Source organism: Phyllostomus discolor, chromosome 2, assembly GCF_004126475.2.
Source record: "Phyllostomus discolor isolate MPI-MPIP mPhyDis1 chromosome 2, mPhyDis1.pri.v3, whole genome shotgun sequence".
Lineage (NCBI taxonomy): Eukaryota > Metazoa > Chordata > Mammalia > Chiroptera > Phyllostomidae > Phyllostomus > Phyllostomus discolor.
Window position 1 is genome coordinate 97,653,950 of NC_040904.2, and position 9,463 is coordinate 97,663,412.

Sequence of the window (9,463 nt, forward strand, 5' to 3'; positions counted from 1 at the left end):
TTTTTCATTTGTGTTAGATGAATAAAGGCCTAGGGTTAATAATTCACCTCTATCAGGGCACCAAGTGATATTTTCAGAGTAAAATTAGAGAAATACAATAAAGGAAAACATCATCTGAAGTATTTGAAAATCTTTCTAAAATCCTTTCAAAACCCAAATAAATTAATGTCACATAAGTTCTGTAATTAAACCTGGTTTTTCTAAAGTACCAAAAACAAGATAAATAAAAATAAGTATTCCTTTTTTTCTATTTGGGTTAGTTATGTGTGTAGTGAATTTGAACCTATTTTTCATTTGAAAAGCACAACATTTCATGGAGTAGCCTAAGAACTTATATGCATGACCCATGAGCATGAACACTGGTGAGGGGATTGCCTAAGGGAGAGGGGCCTGCTGGGTAGAGGATGTCAAAGGGGGGAAATCAGGACAACTGTAAAAACATAATCAATAAAATATAATTTAAATAAATAAATAAAAGTAAAAAGAAGTAAAAGTACAACATGTCAGATATATTATGCTAAATGTCAGCTTATATGAGTAGCCTAGGATCCTGACTATCATTTATGACATGGACGACACTGCTTCTATGGGGAAGTAGGTTCCAAGTTCCCAGTGATGAGTTCATAAATGAACATTTGGGGTAGAGTTGAAAGTAGAGATGTGTTATATCTTTCAGTAGCACACTATGTGGTCTTTGCAAAATGTTTCCACCTATTGTTGGAATCCTCCCATACCACTCTGCAGCAGGGATGTAAGCAACAATTGCTTTTGATTCTTTCTTTCTCCATTTGAGATTCATACCTGAGTAGCTGCAAACCTCTGCCCAAGCCTGTACTCCTCATTTTCATTAACTATCTCCTCCCAGGTTCAATTTAAATTACCTCTTTTGAAGCAAAATTCTGTTTTCATGATTGAAATCAGAAGAGGTGTTAACTTTGGAGAGGGGCTACTGATTTAGAGGGGAGAAAGAGAAGTTTCCAGGGATGCTGTCCACTTAGGCTCTTCACTTAAGATTTTTTGCAGTTTATGCAATTAGAGTTGAATTAATTAATTTGAAAACACACCTGTTCTAAGTTTCATAAGTAATCCTATAAATTAATCAAAGATAATGAATCATTGTTTATAGTGAACTAAGTTTATCCTAGCTATGTGATATATCTGCATTTTAATCAATATCATCATCAACTTACCCCAAACTACACGAATAGAGTGATGCAAATCTTTACAATTTTAAGTGTTGGTAGTTGGGTGAGGAATTTGTTTTAAGATGTTCTGTCTTGCATGTTATCCAATCACATTACTCTGATTCAATCCTCTGCTTCATTGAGCCTGCTTTTGATTCCTTCTACTGTGTTCTTTAATTCAGAAATTGTATTCTTCCATTTCTTCTTGGCCCTTGTTGATTGCTTCTATGTCCTTTTCATGCTGATATAGTTTGCAGTAAGTTCCTCATAGTTTCCTGGTAGTTTTTGGTAATTTGCACTGAGTTTATTGAACTTCCTTATAACCATTGTTTTCAACTCAGTATCTGATAGTTGATTTGCCTCTATTTCATTTAGCATTCTTTCTGAGAATTCCTCCTTTCCTTTTGGTTGGAGGTTGTTTCTTTGTCTTCCCATTGTTTGTAGGACTGTTCTTGTTTGCTTCTGCTTCTTAAATTGACCTGTTTTGACTTTCTGACTTTGTGATGTGAACTTCTATGGCCTATGGGATTCAGTGGTGCAGTCTCCTTGATCACCTGAACTTGATGCTCTTGGGATGTCCTTTATGCCTTTATGCTGGTTTTCTGGATGTAACTGGGTTTTGATTGTTGTTGAGTCATTCTTTTGTGGGTCCTTCCTTGCCACTGGTTAACTGAGGGCCACTCGCCCCACCACATCTTGTGCACTGTTGTGCAGGTGCTGCCTGAACAAAACCACAGAGACCAAATCAACAGATTTTAGATAAAACCTCACCACTTTTGAAGTTAGAAGCTATTTCAGAAGTTGATGATTGTCTCCTCAAAAGGCATATAATTATAGATGTCTGCTTTTATGTGTATATATTTTCTTATATATACATATGCTCATGCATTTAGGTACCATTTTTATAGATATATATGTAAATATACATAAAAATACACACACATATATAAATCCCCCCAAACAGTGAGAAAACAAAAATAAAAATGGTTAAGTGTGTGCATACTTTTACAAAAAAGTTAATGCATTTTAGAAATAAACCAATACATTAGTCAGAAGCAACTTGTCTTTTCATAAAGATGTGGAAGCACAGTGTAAGGGCCTACACTAGCCATTCAGGAAGAACAACTGCTCAAATTACTCTGTTTTATACCTTTGTCCTTTTTCAACACTCACCAAACAGATCATTACTAACTAATGACATGATATACATATAATATATGTATATGCAAATATACATGCAAATATAGTCCCACCCTGTTGGGAACCTCCCTGCCTGGTTTCAGAAGCTGTAACCCCCACCAAGGCTAAGGCTGAGGGAGTGACCTTGGACTGTAAGCCACCAAGGAGACAAAAGCTTATCTCCCTGGCAGGAGCACCATTTCTGCTCCTTTTACTTCATCCATAACTGGCCCCCAATGCTTGGTTGGTTAGCCTATGATGTGTAAAATTCCCCAAGGGGGGAACAACCTAAGACAGGCACAATCATGTGGTAGGCCCCCCAAGGAAGGACTTTGAGGGGTACAGCAAAAGGGGGTGATGGACCCTCACCCCTCAGCTTTGACATAGCCTGAGTCCTCATTGTCTGTGAGAAAATCTCCTAACCTCTTGGCTGCCTTACTTCTCTTGCTCCACCTAAGCCTGAAACAATGACAGAGGGTGGTGCAGCCCTGTGCTGGAAAGGGCGGGTTCCCCGGGCAATCAGGCCTAAGAAAGAATATGTAAAATCCTGTGAAACCTGCTTTGTTTAGAATGATCTCAATGAAATGATAAGGGTCCAAGCAAGAAGTACGTTTGTTCCTCAAAGTTTTACAGCTCTTTAGCTATCTGACCCTGACTCAAAACAGGCCCTCAGAGTTCTTTGTTATCTATTGTTTGATTCTTACTTCCTGGCAGTGACTAATGAGCTTTACCTGAATTCCTGTGTAAACGAACTCAATAAAAGCCTGCTCAGGCGGGAGAACAAGGTGCTCTCCATTAGAGAGAGTGGCTGTTTCATACCTATTGCCCCACAGGATTCAGTTGTCTGTGTGTATGTTTTTCTCATGTTTCGACAAGCATTTGCATCTGTGATGGATACTGCTGGCCTGGTATCCTCCGCACCACCCACTAGAATAAAAGCACAGAAAGGACAAAAACTGTCCTTGTCTTTTATTGTTCTATTCCTTCTAGGAGCTAGCACAAATACTTGGATATAATGTGTTCAATAAAAATGTTCTTCCTGCCTGCATCTCATTCTCTCTTTTGGCTCTAACAAATTACCACAAACTTAATTAAAACAGCACATATTTATTATTTCAAAGTTTCTATAGATCAGAAATCCAGGTACAAAGTGTCTGCTCTGGGCTTTATATGGCCCAAATCAAGGTTTTCCTTTCTGGAGAGCCTGTGGATGGTTCCCCGCATTGGCTCATTCAGATAGTTGGCTGAATTCAGTTCCATGCTGCTGTAACATGGAGGTCTCCATGTCCTTGCTATCTTGGCCAGCTGCCATTCTCAGCACCTAAAGGCTGCCTACATTCCTTAGCTTTCCATCTTCAAAAACAAAAATGAGTAGAATCTTTCCCATACTTTGAATTTCTCTGATTTCCCCTCATGGCTCATATCTCCTCTGTTTTCCTATTCTGCCACATTTCTCTGCCTCACTTGTCTGCACTTAAGGCTCATGTGATTGCATCAGACCCAGCAAGGTAATCTTGCTGTTTTAAGGTCAATTGATTAGTAACCTTAATTAAGTCTGTCTCCAAAGCCCCTTCAGAGCAGTTTCTAGAAACATACATTCTTAAATAACTAGGAATAAAAATATTGGAGGAACTTATTTAGAATTTTGTTTACCACAGTCCTAAAAATTTAAGAATGCATATGAAACACTCAAAGCACTTTGCTCAGTGGAAACAAGACACACTATAAATGATTACTAACACACATAAAGATGTGTGTTATGGGCATGATACATATCCTTGCCTTGTTATGGGCATGAAAGTGGAATTTGGCAGGGAGTTATTTCCACATGCATTCTTTATCCAAATATTTTAAGGTGAGTGTTGTCAAGTTGCCTTGAGGAGCCTGGCTTAAAGGAAATATTATGGGAATTGTTACCATGTTTTAGAGCAGATGTGACTAAGATCCTAGTGGAAACAGAAGAATATTAAGTGAAGCCAATTAATGTGGGAAAAATATGTGGTCCCAAAGTTGCATTTCCAGTATTTGATTTTTCTGTTTCTTTTTACCAATAATTCCAAATTAAATAAACATTCCTTGTTTGGAAGGGAAGTAGCACTTAGTAAAAGGAGACCAGGCAGTGAGATAAGAATGCTTCCTGGTGGGGTGAAGTATAAAGTCCAACCCAGAAAAAATGAAGGAAAACAGATTTTAACATAGGAATAAAAGCCAAAAAAAAAAAAAAGGAGAAAATGTTCCAAGAGCATAAGGTTAAACTAGGCATAAATTTAAGAGAAATTATAGTACCAAAAAGATTATTAAATTTTTCTGTAGTCAAAGAATTCCTTCTCTCTATTTTACAGTCTTGTCCATTAAAAATGTATAGAGTAGAAAAATAATAACCATATCCTGGTACTAGTTCATATGTCTATTTTCCTCCAGTTTTATACTCCTATATAAAATTAACTCTGTCCTCAATACAAATAAGTATTCCTGTGGATGCTTGAAATCTGAAGCAATTTTACAAATAATTGTGACCAGCACAGGGTTATCAGTCCACTAGAAAAGAAAACTTGATTTGGGTATTGGGATAAAGGAAATTGCATCATACCAGATACAAGGTATTGCTTTTAATCTCAAGTCTTCATGTGCATATTCTCAATCTTTAATTTACGTAAAGCAGCTTCCTTCCAATAGCCGTCTTCTGATTTCCTATGGTAACTCCCCAAATGCCCTACATATTTCCCAACATCTGAAGCTCATATCATACCTATGCATCCTTAGAATTTGAATCACTACTCAGACATTCTTTGGAGACACTCCTAATGAGTTTATATCAATGTTCTTACTCCATATTTCCTTTGTGGGCTTTTATTGACTTCACCCATAAATCTGATTCCATGACAAATTCAGCTTCGTGAGGATCCCTCATATACCCTTTTCTCATAGATTTTGCAGAGCCTTTCTCCTCTTCCTGCTCATTTGGTGGGTTTTACATTCTTCTTTATTTTCAAATAAACAAAGCAAGAACTAGCTCCTGGAGCTACAGTGAAAATTTCTGTCCTCTGGGTCATCACTGAGAGATTCAATGTCAATCTGGATGCGGCTGAGACGACTGATGACTGTCTGAAAAGCATCCCCTTGCTGCCTCTCTGGACAGTCTCAGAACAGCCTCTGCTTTCTTTAATTGTCACCAGAGCAAAGGTTTAATAATGGTTTCCATCACTTGAAGATAGAAGTCTGACTGCAGAACTGAAATGGAAATCTTTGTGATTTGTAGCTCTCATGTAATTTGTTTAAACAGGAAATTTGGCTTGAAATAGAGGAAAGATGTTAATTTCTAGGTGTTTAAGTCATTTCTAGATAACAATAATCAACTTAATTCTCATCTTGTATTTGAGTGTTACATTACCTCTTGATTTATCCATTAATCATGATTTTAATAATAAAGATAGAGCCAAATACATTGTAAAATTCATTGGGGGGGGGTGTTACTTTGTTTTCTACTAATTTCTTTTACACCACAAATCAATAAGCTATTTTAAAACTGCTTTACAACTATACACTTCATTCTAGAAATGTTGTATTCTTTTTTGTGTTGTTCATTGGCATTAAACATCATTCTCCTTTCATAATCAATAAAATATATTTTTAAAATATCATTATTCTGATTTATATATTTAATTTTTCATTTAACCAAATAAACAAACCAAAACAAACTAAAATATCTTTCCCCTTGGATCTAACTTTCATGGTCTTCCAAAAGTTCTAAACATCCTGTTCATTAAGGCTTAAAGGAATTATCTTCCTCCAAAATCTTCTGTTCCAACCAATTTGCTTCGTTCACTGAAGGCTTATTTTAAGAAACATTGTAATATCTTCAGGGGCAGGTATTAAATATGTGGAGAAGCTTATATCTTATATAAGGTGTCAGGGATGATAGCAGGAGCTTGGTCTAATTTGGCTGGCTCTTTCTAAAAGCATTTATAATCATTACATTTTTTAATTAATGCACTTTTCTAGTTTGTTTTATTTTTAAAAAATATTTTATCATTTACGCTATTACAGTTATCCCAAGTTTTGCCTCTTTGCCCCCTTCCACTGAGCCCAACCCGCATTCCTACAGTCAAGCCCCACACTGTTGTCGATGTCCATGGGTCATGCTTATACATTTTAGGCCAATTCTTTTACCTTCTTTTAACGAGTCCTCACCTCACTTCACCCCTGTTACAGCTATCAGTCTATTCTGTTTTTTTATGCCTCTGTTTCTACTTTGATTGTCAGTTTATTTTGTTCATTAGATTCCTCATATACGTGAGATCATAAGGTATTTATCTTTCACTGACTGGTTTATTTCACTTAGCATAATAGTCTCCAGTTCCATTCATGCTGTCACAAAAGGTAAGAGTTCCTTGTTTTTATGGCTACATAGTATTCCATTGTGTAAATGTATCACGGTTTTTTATACATTCATCTACTGATAGGCACTTAGGCTATTTCCAGACCATGGCTACTGTAAATGACAATATTATTAACATAAGAGTGCACATATTATTTTCAATTGGTGTTTCAGAATTCTTATGGCATATTCCCAGCAGTGGAATCACTGGGCCAAAAAGCAATTGCATTTTTTTCTTTTTGAGGGAACTTCATACTGTTTTCCACAATGGATGGACCAGTCTGCATTTCCCCTAATAGTGCACTAGGGTTCCCTTTTCTCCACATCTTCACTAGCACTTGTTTGTTGCTTTGTTTATGATGGCCATTCTGACTGGTGTGAAGTGGTATCTCACTGCAGTCTTAATTTGCATCTCTCGGATAGCTACTGATGCTGAGCATCCTTTCATATGTCTCTGGGCCTTCTCTATGAGGCTCGTCCTTAGAGAACTGTCTATTCAGGTCCTTTGCTCACTTCTAATTAGGTCATTTGTCTTCCTGGTATTGGGTTGTATAAGTTTTTATATACTATTTTGGAAATTAAACCCTTCTTTTATGTATTGTTGGCAAAATGTTCTTCCATACAATAGGTCCCCTTCATTTTTATTCATGATGATGGTTTCTTTAGTTGTGCAGAAGCTTTTTAATTTGATGTAGCCCTATTTCTTTATTTTTTCCTTTATTTCCCTTGCCCTAAGAGATATGTGGGCAAAAATATTGCTATGTGAGACATCTGAAATTTTACTGCCTATGTTTTCTCTAGGATTTTTATGGTATAGTGGCATATTTAAGTCTTTTATCCATTTTGAGTTCATTGTGTAGGTTGGTGGTCTAGTTCTTTCCTTCCTTCCTTCCTTCCTGCCTTCCTTCCTTTCCTTTTCTTTCTTCTTTCTCTCTCTCTCTTTCTTTCTCTCTCTCTTTCTTTCTTTCTTTCTTTCTTTCTTTCTTTCTTCCTTCCTTCCTTTCTTTTCTTTCTTTTCTTTTTCTGTTTCTTTTGCATATGCCAGTCCAGTTCTTCTCCCAACACCACTTATTGAAGAGGCCATCTTTACTCCATTTTATGCTTATGCTCCCTTAATTGACCATAGAGACATGGGTTTATTTCTGGGCTCTCTATTCTATTCCACTAATTCATGTGTCTGTTCTTATGCCAGTACCAGACTGTTTTGATTACAGGGCCTTATAATATAGTATATCAGGTATTGTGATCCCTCAAACTTTGTTCTTCTTTCTACAAATTGCTGTGGTTTTTCAGGGTCTTTTTCTATGGCCATACCACCTTGAATGTGTGAGATCTTGTCTGATCTTGGAAGTTAAGCAGGGGCAGGCCTTATTAGTATTGGAATGGACTTGATTTTTTAAAGCAGTTTTAATTTTATATAAAAATTAACAGAAAGTACAGGGAGTTTCTCCTAAGTCCCTCATATCTGCTGGCCCAATTTAACACTCCAGCTTTCAGATTGTAACCTCTGGCTTACACCATCGTCATTGCTCCTTACTCTTTGTAAAGAAATCTAACTCTTTACAAAGTAACATCTTATAAAAACATCTTATAAAAACTATCCATAATAATCAAGGCACTAATTTTCATAAAATAAAAGACTTAACTTTTTATTGTTGGAAGGGCATGTGATATTTCACTCTGTTTGTGAGCTTGCAAGGTTAGTGACAACCCCTTAGGTTGGTTATTTCTTCCTGTGCATAATTTCAAGATTTATGATAAACCAGCTGAGACAGTGTTTATATCAATTCAGACCCTGGTAGACCCAAATGCTAGGGGTTTTTAAATAGGTGTGATACACACACCTATTTAAGTAGTTTTATTTGAATTAAAACTATTAACCCCCAAAATATTCCTGTGATATTATTTTTATTTTGAATGGAAAAATATGTTTTTCCTTTTTTGTTAATGTAACTGCCATTTTAGGTGTTTTGAATGTAGAAGAGAAGAAACTAAGTCAAGCAAGAGATTTTTTTTGCAGGAAACAGAATACCTACAAGGGGTAAATGAAAAGGGGAGAAAGAGCAGGTTGAGACACCTCTAGAGAAAAGAGAGGGAAAGAATTGTGAAATAAGGTCCTCAGATGACAATGAAGTTATAAGAAAGTTTCAGTCAGGCTAACAGGGAATCTCCAAGTCAAATTTTCTCGTTAGAAGAATCTCAGATGAAGCAGGAATAGTGTGATCCTACTCCCTGGGGCATGCTTAGTCATTGGCTGGGAGCAGCACAGATGTGTCCATGGTCCGTGGTCAGTCAGAAGAGCCAGCAGCTAGTGGCTATCAACCAGCTATATAACCATATTGAGTTCACTTGAAAAGACATGTGAGCAGGTTATCTTGCTGATTACAACAGTAAATTTAAAAAAAATCCAAACAGTATATTTATGCACAGAACAAATAATCATAACAATATAAATATATAGTCTTTTAGATATTATTTTCTTAATGTTCTTTAATTCTGCTTTTTACTCTTTAACTCCACCCTACTTTTCTTTCAAGCATCATAGGAAAAATCACCTGGACTCTCCCATGTAATATAATATGACTATTAACTTTCTTACATTCATATGGTAAAATTGAATGTAACATATCCAAGTAGTAGTAGCAACAGGATAAAGTAGGTATTGTCATATGCAAGAAATAACTTTATATCTGGAAAAGTTACATGCAAATAACAGTTTTAA